At 47.9% G+C, this 15,335-nt stretch overlaps 1 long non-coding RNA gene across 1 annotated transcript; it reads left to right on the forward strand.

Moving 5' to 3' along the window:
- The first annotated feature begins 12,305 nt into the window (after window positions 1–12,305).
- LOC124706031 lies at window positions 12,306–13,984 on the forward strand. The gene is made up of 2 exons (XR_007004237.1): window positions 12,306–12,412; window positions 13,592–13,984. It is a non-coding gene; the product is annotated as an uncharacterized LOC124706031 (long non-coding RNA).
- The last annotated feature ends 1,351 nt before the right edge of the window (window positions 13,985–15,335 follow it).

A 15,335-nucleotide genomic window follows, 5' to 3' on the forward strand; every position in this document is an offset into this window, starting at 1 on the left:
ACCGAAGCACATGTGTGAAATGAAGTGCAGAAGTAAACCGAACCCAATACAACAAGTAAGCAGGCATTGACCCCTGAAAATTAAAACTAAACTCCAGATTATAACAAGACAACCTTTCAGGTTTAGTTTTCATGTTGGAATCCAACTAAACCTGTATGATGCCCAAAATGGTACAAAACTCGAATTTGCACAACCAGCCCAGCCACAAGGCTATGTAAATCAACAGAAACACGCACAGCTGCACAATCGGCAAGCACAAAAAAAATCCTCTGCTAGCTCAAAATATTTTTCCATGTAACGTACAGAGATTAGTATGAAAAGTAAACAGAATGACAATTAGCTGAGATATCACTAACTTGCAGCAGCTTAAATCCTCCTATCTTTAGCAATAAACCACACCATTGAGCACATATCGAGCATGTGCAATAACCATACATGCATATTGAACCACTAGGTATAGGTATGGGTTGGAGAATAAAAGCAAGATTACCTCAGTGCAATGGTAGTTGAGTGTCCCTCCTCGTGCTTGAGGCAGCCCCAAGGCGAGCTGCAGGTCCTCCCCTACGGCGACATCAGTAGCTGGTGAACTCATCGGACGGATGTTGCGGCGTCATGTGGCCAGAGGCAGCAGGTCGGGGAAGGCACCGGCAGCACATCTCTGAGCAGCATGAACTCAGGGAGTCCGGCACTGCAGAACAGCGAGGTCCCAGATTTTTGGCCAAGGTGGACGTGGTGGGCAAGCATCTGCAAATGAGAAACACAAAAATTAGAAGCATCCTTTACACGTATAATAGAAAATCAAAGTGTGCTAGTTTTTTTTTTTTCGAACCATGCAGGAGAACTGCATGTATATATATTAAGAAGAGGGAAAGCCCACAAAGGGGAAGCAGTACAGGTTACAAACATGACCGAACCATGAGGATTGTCACTAAGGATCTAGGTACATACAAACTAAGACACTCCTAAAAACCAATCCTTTATAGAATGAAGCGACCCCTACTAGCTAACGACCATAACTTTGCTTCAGATTTGATTTGCTCGATGATTTTTTATGTTGGCTTGTGGGTATTTTCGAACACTCGGTGATTTCTTTCTTGCCAGATCGACCAGGAGGTAAGTATTATCATTGTGTTTAGTTTTTTCCTGCTTGTGCAAAGACAGTATATATATGATGAGTTGTATAACAAGCACAATTGAAGGCAAATTAACAATGAAAGGCACGAGAGAGAGAGAGAGAGAGAGAGAGATGCTACAGTAGGAAATAGCATGTCATCAACCTAAAAACATGCAGGGTAGTCCTGGATTATCTGCTTATGCAATTCATGTAATAAACAAACAAAGACAAAAGAGTGCATATTTTATCCACGACGCGAGGATATCAACCTAGCTGCTGCTACAGCGACAACAATTAGCATAAAGCCGCCTTAGCAAGATTGTAAAGCCGTCAATTGATAAAGTATTGCATGCCCTTTACAGCCTAAAACATGGCTACACGATTTTTCAGTACAATTTCAACTGAAAATGTACAGCTGTATCCTCGTGTGTCATATGGTCATGCATACAAACATGTTGCCATCTTCATCAAGATTCGGTAATGGGGTAGCACGACACAGAAGTAGAAGTAACGGCATGCTAGATAGATAGATCCAGGCAAGCTACTGAGCCTACGAGTAAATCAATCCTGGGGAAACAACCTAGGCTGTAGCACGGCAGGAAGAGGGGGGGAAAGAGAGGACCTTCAGGTTGGTGGGTGTCGTGGTGGTCGGGATCGATCTTGGCGAGCCGCAGACGCCCAGCTGCAGCAGCTCAAGCGCGTGGCCTGTCTTTGCCGTGCCGGCGACCACACACTAGCAGGATCTTTGTAGGCCGGCCATCACCTCCATTTCTGCACGGGAACGAGCTTCAGCAAGATGGAATCGGGGTATGGAGGCGGAGAGTGGAGGAGATCGTGAACTTACAATGGCTGGCGAGCTCGACGCGAAAGCCGTGGAGGAGTCCTGCTGCTGCTTCTGCTTGGTCCCTGACGTCGTCATGGCCGCCCAAGGCAGGTGCAGCTCCGACTTGACGAGGGCCTCTCCTTGCTCCGGTCGGCGGCGTCGGCGAGTGCCAGCACCGGGCGGAGCTCCTCGACGCCGGACCAGCAGCCGCTCCTCTAGGGTTTCGCGGTGGCACGGGGACTGGGGGAGAAGGGGAAGGTGGTGTGGTAGGAGGCTAGGGCCTGGGGCGGCAGGGGCGGCGAGGTGGCCGGCGGGAAGGAGGCGGCGGCGCGGGGACAGACCCGAGGAGAAAGGGGATTCGTGGCTGGGAATTTGGGAAAGGAGAGGATGCGGGGAATTTGGGTAGGGATTTCGTTTTGGTCACGCGTTTCGTTTCATTCCAAACTTTTCCGCCAAAGCTCCCGCTCTTTCCAAATTTTCGCCTCGCAATTTGGAAATTTTTCGTTAAGCTCCCGCTCATTCTAAATTTTTATAACTTTCCCGCCAGATCCGTCTATCGAGAGTAGGACTGCGCGAGTTGGTGTCCCTTCCCCCACAAGGCTAGATTCCGAAAAGAAACCTTGCTTCTCATTTTCTTTTCTCTGTCGACTTTGTCTTTCTACTCCGAATTTTCCATGAAAAGCGAACACGGAACAAAAGACATCTTACTACGATATGTAAGCAAACAACACTGTGCAAAATTAACCATTCAGTTATTCCAAGCCTAAAGTTGATCCAAGACCAACTGCATTGAAACCAGTGGTATTTAATTCACGAAACACTAGTAATGCGAAATGATGCACTTAATGAACTTAATATTACATTTTAGAAACAGAACTTAAAGATGATGTAAAGCATAATAAGATCTAATAAACTTGTATATGTGGACTATGTTGGTCTCCTCAAAGTCCAACTTATTATTTCCTAAAGGTGTATATAGGGGTAGGTAGGGATTTCGTTTTCGTTTTCGTCTCATTCCAAACTTTTGCGCCAAAGCTGCCGCTCTCTCCAAATCTTCGCCTCGGGCAATTTGGAAATTTTTCGTTAAACTCCCGCTCATTCTAAATTTTCGTAAGTTTCCCGCCGGATCCGACTATCGAGAGTAGGACTTGCGCGTTGGTGTCCCTTCCCCGCAAGGCTAGATTCGAAAAGAAACCTTGCTTCTCATTTCCTTTACTCGGTCGACTTAGTTTTTCTACTCTGAATTCCCCATGAAAAGCAAACACGGAACAAAAGACATCTTACTACGATATGTAAGGGCATCTCCAGCGGCGGCGTCCGCCCGGGCCGAAAATGCGTCTGGTACCATCTCCAGCGAGGCGACGCATCGTGACCGGGCCGTCCGCGGCGACGCAAACCCGACGCATATTTGCGCCTGAAATGCGTCGCGGCGGACGCTGCGCGGACGCCGCTCGCATTTCCATCGGGCCCGCCTGGCAACGAGTCTGTATCGAGGGCATCGCTTCCGGCTGCCTCTTCTGCGCGCGCACTGACGGGCGGCGGCTGGGCTTCTGCGCCACCGGACCTCCCCGCCGATCCCGCCTACGCCATCGGCTCTGACAGCTGGCACACGTATCTCGTGTCCGAGAGGGATCGGAGGAGGAGGGCGGGCTTCATGGGCGACAGGGGCTTTCCCTTCGACCGTCCACCGACGACTCGTCCTCGAAGACACCAAGCGCCGACGCGTGCGCAGCAGGCGCTGACGCCTGCGCAGTACGACAACGACGATGATGACTACATCGAGGCGCTGGCGTACCACAACGAGGAGGTCAAGGACGACAGCGACGACTACATCACGGTCGTCTTCTAGGAATGGCAGCGGCCATGGCGGAGGGCCGCAAGTTGGAGTACCCGGACAACATGACGAACGACGAGATCGCGAGGCTCGGCGTCCTCGTCTCGGAGAACAACCTACCTGTGCAGCCGCCATTGCCCCGGTACGCCACCGGCATCATGCCGCCGGGCCTGTCGGAGGATGAAGCCCTTCGACTGGTGCTACGGGACTCGGCCACGCCACAACCGCCGCCTCCACCTTCGTCGTACAACCCGTGGGGCCCCCGCCTCAGCCCTGGGCTCCTCAACCTCCGCCACATCCCTGGGCGCCTCCACCTCCAGCACCGCCGGCGCGCCCCGCGTACGTTCCGTCGGTTCCCAACTGGTCGTGGGTGGTACCGGAGCTCGTCGTGCTCGACAGCGACGAGGAGAAGCAGTAGGCGCAGGCGTTTAGGGTTTTTTTCCATGTGTTCAACTATGTATATTATGTTTTCATGTTATTAAAAAATGGAAATTCGAGAAAAAAATACGTCGTGCGGCTGGAACCAACCCCGACGCAAATGGACGCGTGGTCGATTTCGACCATTTTGGCCGACGCAAACGGATGCGCGCGGACATTTTCAGACGCTGAAATGAGTCGCCCGTTGGAGATGCCCTAAGAAAACAACACTGTGCAAAATTGACCATTCACTTATTCCAAACCTAAAGTTGATCTAACACCAACTGCATTGAAACCGGTGGTAATTAATTCACGAAACACTAATGCGAAATTATGCACTAAATGAACTTAATACATTTCAGAAACAAAACATAAAGATGATGTAAAGCATAAGATCTAAAAAAAACTTGTATATGTGGACTATTTTGGTCTCCCCAAAGTCCAACTTATTATTTCCCTAAAGGTGTATATGGGTACAAAACATTGTTGTGGTATCCCCGTTGCTAAGTTGTGTGGCCGGTCAAGTACATTCTTCACGCATGCATTTAAAACAAAATCCGGTTATTAATGGATTTTCCATCCTAGTACTACTCTTAATGTAAAATCCGATTGATCTTGCTCAGGTAGGAGGATGCCGTTATTTTTTGGCGGAACTGCGGACCACGAATGTCACGCCTCGAGAGTCGAGACCCGTCCTGGGCGAAGCAACCGTTGCGCGCAAGGCTTAGAAAATGCTGTCATAAAATAACACTGGATCTAAAGAAGCTCGTTTGCTCATTTTAACATGATTTCTTTACATTTACACCACAATTATTACTAAACTCTCTAACTTGCTTCCTGCCCACTTGTCCAAACTCCTCGAACAACGACGTCTTTTCTTCTCATACTTACGACTGCATTAAAAAAAACATGAGGGGGCAAGAGTGAGTATGATAGACCATACTCAACAAGTATATACAACAAAATAATGAACAATCAATGGATTAGTTGGAATCAAACGGATATCGGCGGATTTAATTGAAACTGCATTCACAAAAATGAATACAATAACAAATACAAACTAATATAACATAAACGGACACGGGAATGATTGGCATCACACATGACAACAAACTTCCAAACCCAGGAGTCCGAGCGTTGAAATTCCACACTTTCACACTACGTGTACTCCAACTTCGGCTCCAAGAGTGAGAATGATTGGAATCAAAAACAGTGATTGTGAGCCCGCCAAGATCCATACTCCCTGGCCTATTGATGTCGGTTGCCCCTACGAACCCATCGACGACACATTCCCGAACAGTTCGTCCTTAGTGGAGAACCCAACAGTCATATGCCCGAACTATGACTGTTATAATACGGTTGTCGTCATGATACCAATACCGATGTAGTACTATACATTTAAAATTGGTAAAAATTCAAATAATTATAAGTTAAATGTTTCCCCTTAAATTAATTAATAACCCAAAAATACATTTATCGCGACGAAACTACCACTTTATAGTAGTGGAAACATTCACATATGTTTGAACAAATTGATACCAATTTTATCCTCTTGCTACTTGTTTTGTTTTCATTATAAATGAGCTAACCAAGCCTATGATGATCTGATTGCACATGCAATGATGGGAACACACACCACATGCCAGCCGTTGGGTACGGTCGAGAACAAGAATTGCCAAGGAAGATGACACCAAATAATAGGGATGTCGCATTTCCCGCGTCACCCACCCTTGGATTGAGTGATCTATGTGGTATATATAGATCATTTTGCTTATATACACCGGTGGAAGTTGTTCTTAGATAGATTTTGGTGTTACCTTTCTAAGTAGCCCTAGCTCGTCGAAAACTGAGTGAGCGTGCAAAAGTTGTCACGTTTGAAGACACGAATTTTGTTTTGACATTGTTCCCGCCCGTTTTTAGCAGTGGTCGGGACACGTGTACTTTCTACACCAGTATAGAAAATGCTACCGATGTTGTACCAAAACCACCCTTAGTGGCGTGGATTATACACGCCACCGGTGTCTCGGTAGTGGTATTTGAAATGTCGGTGGCGTGCCAAAGACCACCGGTATCAAATATTTCGGTGGCGTGTTCATAAGGTGGCACACGAACAAATAGTTTTGGACATAAAATAATGGTGCTATTACTGAAGTGGCGGCGACGAATCAACATGACGCTCCGGGGGAAGCGACACGGACGGGGCGACTACACGGAACACGGGAGGCGGATGCACGGAGAGAGGGCCATGAAGAGGAGGAGGTGGTCGCGGGCTGGGAGAGGACCGAGGGGGTGCATGTGGAGTGGGCCAGGAGACAACGATGCATGGACTAGAGTGGATGGGTGGGAGAGAGAGTGACTGCATGGAGGAGAGATGTGGGGGCGTGCTTAGAGCAGATGGCGTGCGGGCCGGTGGGCTAGGGTGTTGCTCAGGCCGGTATAGTGCACCTGGTGGCATGGACCAACTGCCACGCTCCAGGGCTAGGCCGCAATTCATTTTTCATTTTTTCAAAATTTGTTTAAATTTTCCTTAGTGGCGCGTAAAAAAGTCACGCCATGGGTTAGAAAATTTTAATGGTATGAAAGAATCCACTCTAGTAATTTTTTCACACTGGGTGGCCAAGTGGGGGGCCACACATCATTGTCATGGCTCCATTTCATACATGCCATTGGTAGGTCAATACCGATGGCGCACCGAACGAGGCAACACCACCGATATTACATGTCGAGTGGAGAGGACTTGCCATGCGACCGACATCCTGAACCATATAAGCAATTTCCTACTTGCGTGGGATTTTTTCCGTCCAAAATAACAATTTTTAATGCGATTGATTCAAAGCCAATACACAAATGTGAATGACACTTCATGAAGAGGACTACTGGGACATGAAATCATGCGAGGAAGGGTCGACAACCCTTTCTCGTTTTCATAGTCAATTTGAATCACCACTTTTCGATGAAAATCTAGGGTAGATTCGCGGGGGCCTCCAAATAGGGGGCGCATGAAATCACGCGAGGACGGGTCAAAAATCGTTCCCCCTTGGGAATGTCTCATAATATAGGTATGTAAAGGTGGGTTAAATAGTAAAAGTCACTCGCTTCACAAAACAGACTATCCCGAAGAAGCATCTATATTTGTTGAGCAAAACTACCACTTCGAGAAAAATGACCCAACTCTTGTAAAAACTCGGACTCTTTTTGGTTTGGTCTTGTTCATATGACCTATTATAACATAAAAAGAGTAAAATCACATGAAATCACCACTTTCAAGGAAAATATGTGGGGTAGACGTCGAGGGGACTACTAGACAGAGGGATAGAGGGGCACGTTTTTTTTTCCGAAAAGGAGGTTTTACCCCAGCCGTGGATGCACATAATTTTTTTTATTAGATTAGTCAATATGTCCTTACAAGAGAGATATAAAGATCAACTCGAAGCCAAATTCTTAGCAACATCTCTTCACATATTGATGAAGGGGGTGATCCTGAATAGGGCTAGTACCCTCACATCACACCAACACACATCATCTAAAAAATGAAACCATCAGAAACCTCGAATTGGCGAGTAAGGAGCATGTACAAACGGTCTAGCATACCCTCAGCACACACCAGCGTACACGCCGTAGAGGTTGCTACCTCCGTCTTCCGTGAACCCATCTCTAAGAGGGATAACTATGTTATAGGGTTCGCAGCATAGAAAACAAACAAATTCTACCGCAATAATGAATAAAATCAAGATCCAATCTATGGAAAATCCAAGATCTAATCTATGAGATCGGAGCAACGAGATAGATGAGAGACTAACCCTAGAAGATCCAAAGCCTTAATAAGATTTGATCTCGTGGTTGATGAAGAGGTTCCTTCCGGTGCTGCGATCCGGCAGCACTTCCGTACTCGGTCAAACGTACGGAGTCGATGAAGACCTTCCTCTCCATGTTCCAGCAGGCAGCGGAGGTAGTAGATCCCCACGGAATCCCAGCAACACGATAGCGTGATGGTGGTGGTGGAGGAGAAAATCATGCGGGGCTTCGCCAAGCCTGCGCAGGAGAGAGGAGGGAGAGATGGGCGGCTAGGGTTGGTTGTGTGTTGGCCGGCCTACCCCTCACCTCTATTTATAGAGGGAGGGGCGGACAAGGCAGCCCCCTTGGGCCCCACCAGTTCACGGAAGGAAAGGGGGACAGAAATCATCCCTTTCCAAGTTTGCTTCCCCTTCTAAATTTGCTCCCTCGATTTTAGGGATTTGATCTTATCCTCCGAGATTTGATCTTATCCCTAGGGGGTTGGCCGGCTGGGCCTTGAGGGCTTGGTGCCCCTGGCCCATTAGGCCAGGCTGCACTCCCTTGGCCCATGTAGCCCATCCCGGGGTGGTGGGCCCACCGTGGCCCTTTAGAAGATTCTAGAAGCTTCGGTCAAACAACGAAACTTTTTCTGAACCTGGAAAATAACTTCCATTATACAAATCTTATTCTCCGGACCATTCCGGACCTCCTCGTGATGTACTGGATCCCATCCGAGACTCCGAACAATATTCGATCCGCATCTCATATTCCGTATCTACTTAAACAACATCGAACCTTAAGTGTGTCACCCTACGGTCCGCGAACTATGCAGACATGATCGAGACACCTCTCCGATCAATAACCAATAGCGGGACCTGGAGATCCATAATGGCTCCCACATATTCAACGATGACTTTGTGATCGAATGAATCATTAACATACGATACAGATTCCCTTTGTCGTGCGATACTTTACTTATCCGAGGTTCGATCATCGGTATCTCCATACCCAGTTCAACCTCATTACCGATAAGTACTCTTTACTCATACCGTGATGTGACATCCCTTGTAACCTAATCACATGCTTGCAAGCTAATTGGATGACATTCCACCGAGAGGGCCCAGAGTATATCTATCCGTCATCAGGATGGACAAATCCAACTCTTGATCCATGCGCTTCAACTCATACTTTCTAAATACTTAATGCCACATTTATAACCACCCATTTACGAAGTGGCGTTTGATGTCATCAAAGCATCTCTCCGGAGTAAGTGATTAACATGATCTCATGTTTAAAGGATTAGGTTACTATTTATTGAAAGCTTGTAGCAAAACGAACTTAATGACTTGATCTTATGCTATGCTTACTATGGGTGTGTGCCCACCACATCATTCTCCTAATGATATGATCATGTTATTAATAACATCCAGTGTTCATGATCAGGAAACCATGATCATCTATTAATCAACAAGCTAGTTAAACGAGAGGCTTACTAGGGACTCTGGTTTGTTTACAAAACACACATGTATCAATGTTTCCACTTAATACAATTATAGCATGGAATGTAAACATTTATCATTAACACTAAGATATAACAATAACCACTTTATTATTGCCTTTCGGGCATATCTCCAACATATGCATTGACCTTGCTAGGCCTTTCGTCGACACCTCCTTGGTGCCAGACGGCGCTACTGTCCTTTGCACGTCCATCATCCCACGATCGTCGTCGAGACCCCGCTGCACCATGCCATCGAGAATCATCGTCGTAGATGGTATATGACACACCGCGCTCCACCTTGATCCCCACGCGAGAAACACGAGGAGACTGACGCCAAGCCACTAAGCCATACACATGTTCGTCTAGCTGATGAATGTCTCCAAAGATGATGCCGCCACTGGGGGTGACGACGCATACGTTGCCACCATCCGATCCAGGAGCCCACCACCATGCCCCCAACGAGGTCTACGACGCAATGGTGGGCTTCCCCAGATATGAGGTTTCCCCCGAAAGCAATGGAGCGAGAGACGCGTCCACCGAGGAAGGTCTCACCCACGGGCGTCACCGTCGATCGTGGCATCCTCATCCACTTTAGCAGTTTTACCATCGTCTCCCCCTCAACTTAGAAGGTGGAGGAGGCCACACCGCTGCGTGACCAGCGCCATGGCCACACACACGCTGTCCCGAGGTGCTCGCTCAAGATCCTTCATCGAAGCCGCGCCTCCGAGCCACGGCGGAGGGACATCCTGCCACCACCATCATTCCCCCACACGGGCTTTATCCCGCTGGGATCTGGCAACAGCGAGAGGGGAGATGGGGAGGACGACAGCTAGGGTTAGGGAGGGGAGGGGAGGAGAGGTTGGGTGGATAGAGGGGCACGTACATGGTATTTATTTTATAAGTTATGCATGATACTTCATTAAATATGTTATTACGCCATGCATGAATAATAGTTAGATCTATTATTTTATGTAATTTTCAATTAATAAGCTTTATTATCACAATGATAAACCCATGGTGTGCCAATGTGGATGACTATTATTTCATGTACATGGAGCGCCATAATAATATATTGATGTCATGTACTCCCTCTTAGTCACCACTAATGCGGCCCGCTCACCTGTATCTTCTTCCCTTTCCACCAATTTTACCATATTTGACCCGTCTCTCTCATACAGAACCTTCCACTAGTCTCTACTATCTCTTCCGAAAGTCCACATTGTCGATGTGGCCTCCGTCACCTCACAAAATCTTCCTCCCTACCACTGATCACCAATTCACCACCGACAAACTCCAAACCTACCCCTCCTCCGGTGAGCCTTCGACAATTTTATGTCCTTAATGGAGCTCTTAGAGTCTAGCATTTTAGGTCGAGGGTTTCTCAATGCACCATCTCGATTCATGGTCCCTTCTATTACGGAAGACTAGATATTGCCTTTCTACTAGCAACATGGAAATCATGTCGATAAATGTTGCGCAGTCTCAACTCCGCATGCCCTCCACATCCGCATGCCACGGTTGCTCCCGTTAAGATTTATGCGCCTACCTGTGTTATCCCCGGACATGTCGTGCCTTGATATGGAATTTTTCGACGGACTCTATTTCGGAAGCAGTGTCTGAGAATTTATACCTACTTGACAAGTGCGATGGCGTGTGCATATATATGATATGGATGCAAGTTTGTGACACCGCGTAACACATATGGAGATGCTACTACATGCAGTGGCGGATCCAAGGCCCGCCGAGCCTAGGCAGTTGCCGTGCTTCGCCGGTGAAACCTTCACTAGTTTAACTACTTCACCAATATTTCGTTGTCTATTTTCCTGGGAATCACTCACTAATGCAACACTCCTATGTCTTGTCTAGGCTCCAAGAGTGAGCTAGCTCCACCACTGACTACATGCATTCACACGCATCAAGTGACTTGTAGGTTTATATACCATGGTCAAACATATGAAAAGTAGGTTTGTGCCATGTTTATTTGGTTTTGGATGGCAAAGTGTTCATTTTGTGCCGAGCGGGAAACGAAAATTCGTCCATCAATACTAGTGCTGGGAAGAAAAGACAGGTAAGAAGTGAGTCGTTGGATCTAAACAAATTGGCTGATCTGCGGCAGTTGCCACGGATCGATGACGTGGCCCGGAAAGATGGCCAAGCGGGAGACAAAATGTGACTCCAAAAGGCGCGAATTATTTGAGCCCGATGGGCGCGAGACGAAATGCGAGTACACAAGCGCGAAATATTTTGAGCCCCCGATAGGCGCGAGACGAAATTTGAGTACACCAGGCGCGAACAACCAAACAAAGCGACCAAAGTCGCATCATGCCAAACCCACCTTCCCCCACCCACAGCTGCATTCCTCCTCCATCCAGACTTCCAGACCCTTTCCTCAACCTCCGCCGCCGGCCTAGATCCCGGCCATCTCCGGCCACTCCTTCCCCGCCGACAACCGCCTCATTACCCCCTCCTTCCTCTCTCCAATCCACCGACTGGAACCACCAAATCGAACCCAACACAAACCCTAGCCTAGAATCCCGGCTGTAGAAAGCTTCGATATTTCCTCCATGGCGGGCTGCGGCGCGACAGTGGATGGTGGCCAGGGGACACGGCATCTGGCTTCACCGCGCGGGAAGATGCTGCCGGCCAGCAAACCCCGGCCTTCACCAAGGCCGGCGACCTCGGGGACAGCTGGGGCGTCGGCAGCCACGTAGGGTTGCTCCAGCGCCTGCCGGCCATCCTCCTGGATGAGCGCCTGCAGGATATCGACGCCGGCGGCCTCTATCTTGCACCACCAGGTCGACCCGCCGGTGGTTGCCCTCGCCGGCATCCTGTGGCCGGCCTAGCCACGACGAGGTGCCGCTCCTGCCGCCGGGCACGTCCCTGGCCTCGCCGCTGCCGTCTACGTCCACGCCATGCTGCTGCATCCACCTCACTAACCTCTAGCTGCTGGTGAGGTCCTCTCCTCCAAGTATTTTGCTGAAAATTCTTTCTTTCATACATGTTGAGTGTGTAGCAGTAGGGAAATATTGCTTGTGTGGATGGAAAGCGGTGTGTGCATAGGCAGTAGGTGTTCAGAAACCGTTGATGGTCTCATATTGTATGATTTAATTGCTGCTTATGTGCATAGACGGTGCTAGACAGTACTAATAACCTGTACGTTTTCAGGTTCAGAGCGCATCCGAGGAGTTGCAGCCAAGCAGGGGGTACGGGGAGGTGGCCTCTGAGGGGAAACATGTGGAGACATGGTGGTGAACATCATCGGCGACTTCCTTTGAGGCCCTCCGGTGGCTGCGGATCATTTCTGCAATTGTGAGGTACGAACACCTCTCTCCTCGGTCTGTTTCAAGTGCTATTGTGGCTGTTACTGCTACTTAATTCATGTGTTGTTGACACATGCTTTTCTTTTCTTTTGCAAAGCAAGGAGTAGAACAGCAGCCAGTAAGATGAGATTCATTTGGTGTTGTATATCTGGATGCCAGATGAGTTGTCTTGTGTGAATTGCTCGCTGTATTTGCCGTTGTGTTATCAATGTGGATGCCCAAGAATTTATCGGAGGCCATGCCGGATTTTTTCTTGACCTGATGCAGTTGATCTATTAGCTGAAGTGTGTATTGGCTACTGTGTGTTTGTTTTTTCTTAAACACTACTACCAGAGCTGATCTAGTTAGGTAGGAATCAAGAGATGTCCATGTTTTGTAGCTATGAAGCCTACGGTTTACTCACTGGATTGTGGTAGTATGTGAAACTTTCAGGGAACATCAAAATTAACCTCCAGTTTGCACAAATTGATCTGTACTGCTAATGAACAAATGAAAAACTTGATGAGAAAATCATGTCACATGAGTTCAGTTTTAAGTTTGATTCCTAGTTTCATAGCTGCTGGTGAGGTCCTCTACTGCAAGTATTTTGCTGAAAATTCGTTCTTTCATAACTGTTGAGTGTGTAGCAGTAGGGAAATATTGCTTGCTTGAATGGAAATTGGTGTGTGCATATGCAGTGGGTGCATAGGAAGTTGAGGGTCTCATAATGTTTGATTTAATTGCTGCTTAATTGCATAGACAGTGCTAACAACTCTACTATGAATTGCTGCTTATGGCGGGACAGTACTAATAACCTGTACGTTTTCAGGTTGAGAGCACATCCGAGGAGTTGCAGCGAAGCGGGGGGTACAGGGAGGTGGCCTCTGATGGCAAACATGTGGAGACATGGTGGTGAACATCATCGGCGGCTTCCGCTGAGGCCCTCCTGTGGCTGCGGATCATTCCTGGAATTGCGAGGTATGAACCCCTCTCTCCTCGGTCTGTTTCAAGTGCTATTGTGGTTGTTACTGCAACCTAATTCATGTGTTGGTGACACATGATTTTCTTTTCTTTGCAATGCAAGGAGTAGAACAGCAGCCAGCAAGATGAGATTCAGCTGCTGTTGTATATCTGGATGCCAGATGAGTTGGTCTTGTGTGAATTCATTGCTGTATTTTCCGATCAATGCTGATCCATTAGCTGAAGTGTGTGTTGGCTACTACAGTGTCTTTGTCGTAAACAATACTACCAGAGCTGATCTAGTTAGGTAGGAATGAAGAGATATCCATGTTCTGTAGATTTGATGTCTTATGGTTTACTCACAGGGTATATTGTGGTAATATTTGAAACTTTCAGGGAAATTGAAAATTAACCTTCAGTTTGCACAAATGGAGCTGTACTGCTAATGAAACAAATGAAAAACTTGATGAGAAAATAATGTCATGTCGGTCCAGTTGCAGTTTGATTCCTAGAATAGATTTGCTTTTAATTCCCAGCCTTAATTAGGTTTGGGGTTAAAAGCCTGTACATGCCGCAATGGATGGGAGGTGGTGCTTGTTTAAATTGTTTGGGCCGTAGGGCTGACTGATGAATCCATTTGATTCAACTAAAAGAGACCGCATATGCTCAAAAAAAAAAAAAACTAAAAGAGACCGCAGGAAATACATTATTACTTCTGTCGGACGACCGCTGGAAGCAGCGTGTTATTTGGGTGAGAAAAGAAAAGAGGATAGTAGTAGTAACAAAAAGCAAAAGTTGCAGGCACGTCCAGGAGACCAGGACTAGCACGTTTCAGGAGTTAGATAAGTCCGTCCCAGGAGTGACGGTTTCCGGGTTTTACGGTCTAGGCGATCGCACGGCGATCGCGCGGTTTGCTCTTCCTCGCCGCCGGTGTCTTGCCCGGCAGATCTCGTCGGCGCCCGCAACCGTCCGGATCTCTTGATCACAACAATCCGTCCTAGGTTTTTGATCCCTGTCCTTCCCGTCATCCCTTACCCCTCGTCTTCACCAGATAGCAACGTCCCACCACCAAAAGCCTTTCGCGAGATCTAGGGCTCGTGATCGTAATACACCTTTCGCCCTAGCTGCAATCAACCAGTTCGTGGCCGGGCTCTGGAGAAGGCAGGGCGGTGTGGAGATGGAGCGGGTGGAGGGTCTGATGAAGAATCTGAAGCTCTCAGCAGCGGAACAAGGAGGCTTCAAAAAATGTCTGATCCTTGGCAGTGGTGATGGAGAGAGGAGGGAGATGCAGGCTTTGGGCAAAGTTCTCTCCGATAAGCCGGTGCATGCGGAGGGCATGGCGGCATCGCTGGGAAAAGCTTGGTGCCCACTGAAAGGGGTTAGGTGCAAGGCGATGGGAGGGAACGTGTTCCTATTTACCTTCTCGCAGGAGTCCGGGAAGAAGAAAGCCCTGTTTGATGGCCCATGGAAGGCGAACAACGATCTGATCGTGATGTCGGATTTTGATCCGGGCAAGGCGATGGATGAGCATACCTTTGACACAATTCCGATCTGGATCCGTGTGTTCAAGTTACCTTTGGGATGGATGAACAGAGATATGGGCATGGAGATTG

Source organism: Lolium rigidum, chromosome 4 (assembly GCF_022539505.1).
Source record: "Lolium rigidum isolate FL_2022 chromosome 4, APGP_CSIRO_Lrig_0.1, whole genome shotgun sequence".
In the NCBI taxonomy this organism is placed as follows: Eukaryota; Viridiplantae; Streptophyta; class Magnoliopsida; order Poales; family Poaceae; genus Lolium; species Lolium rigidum.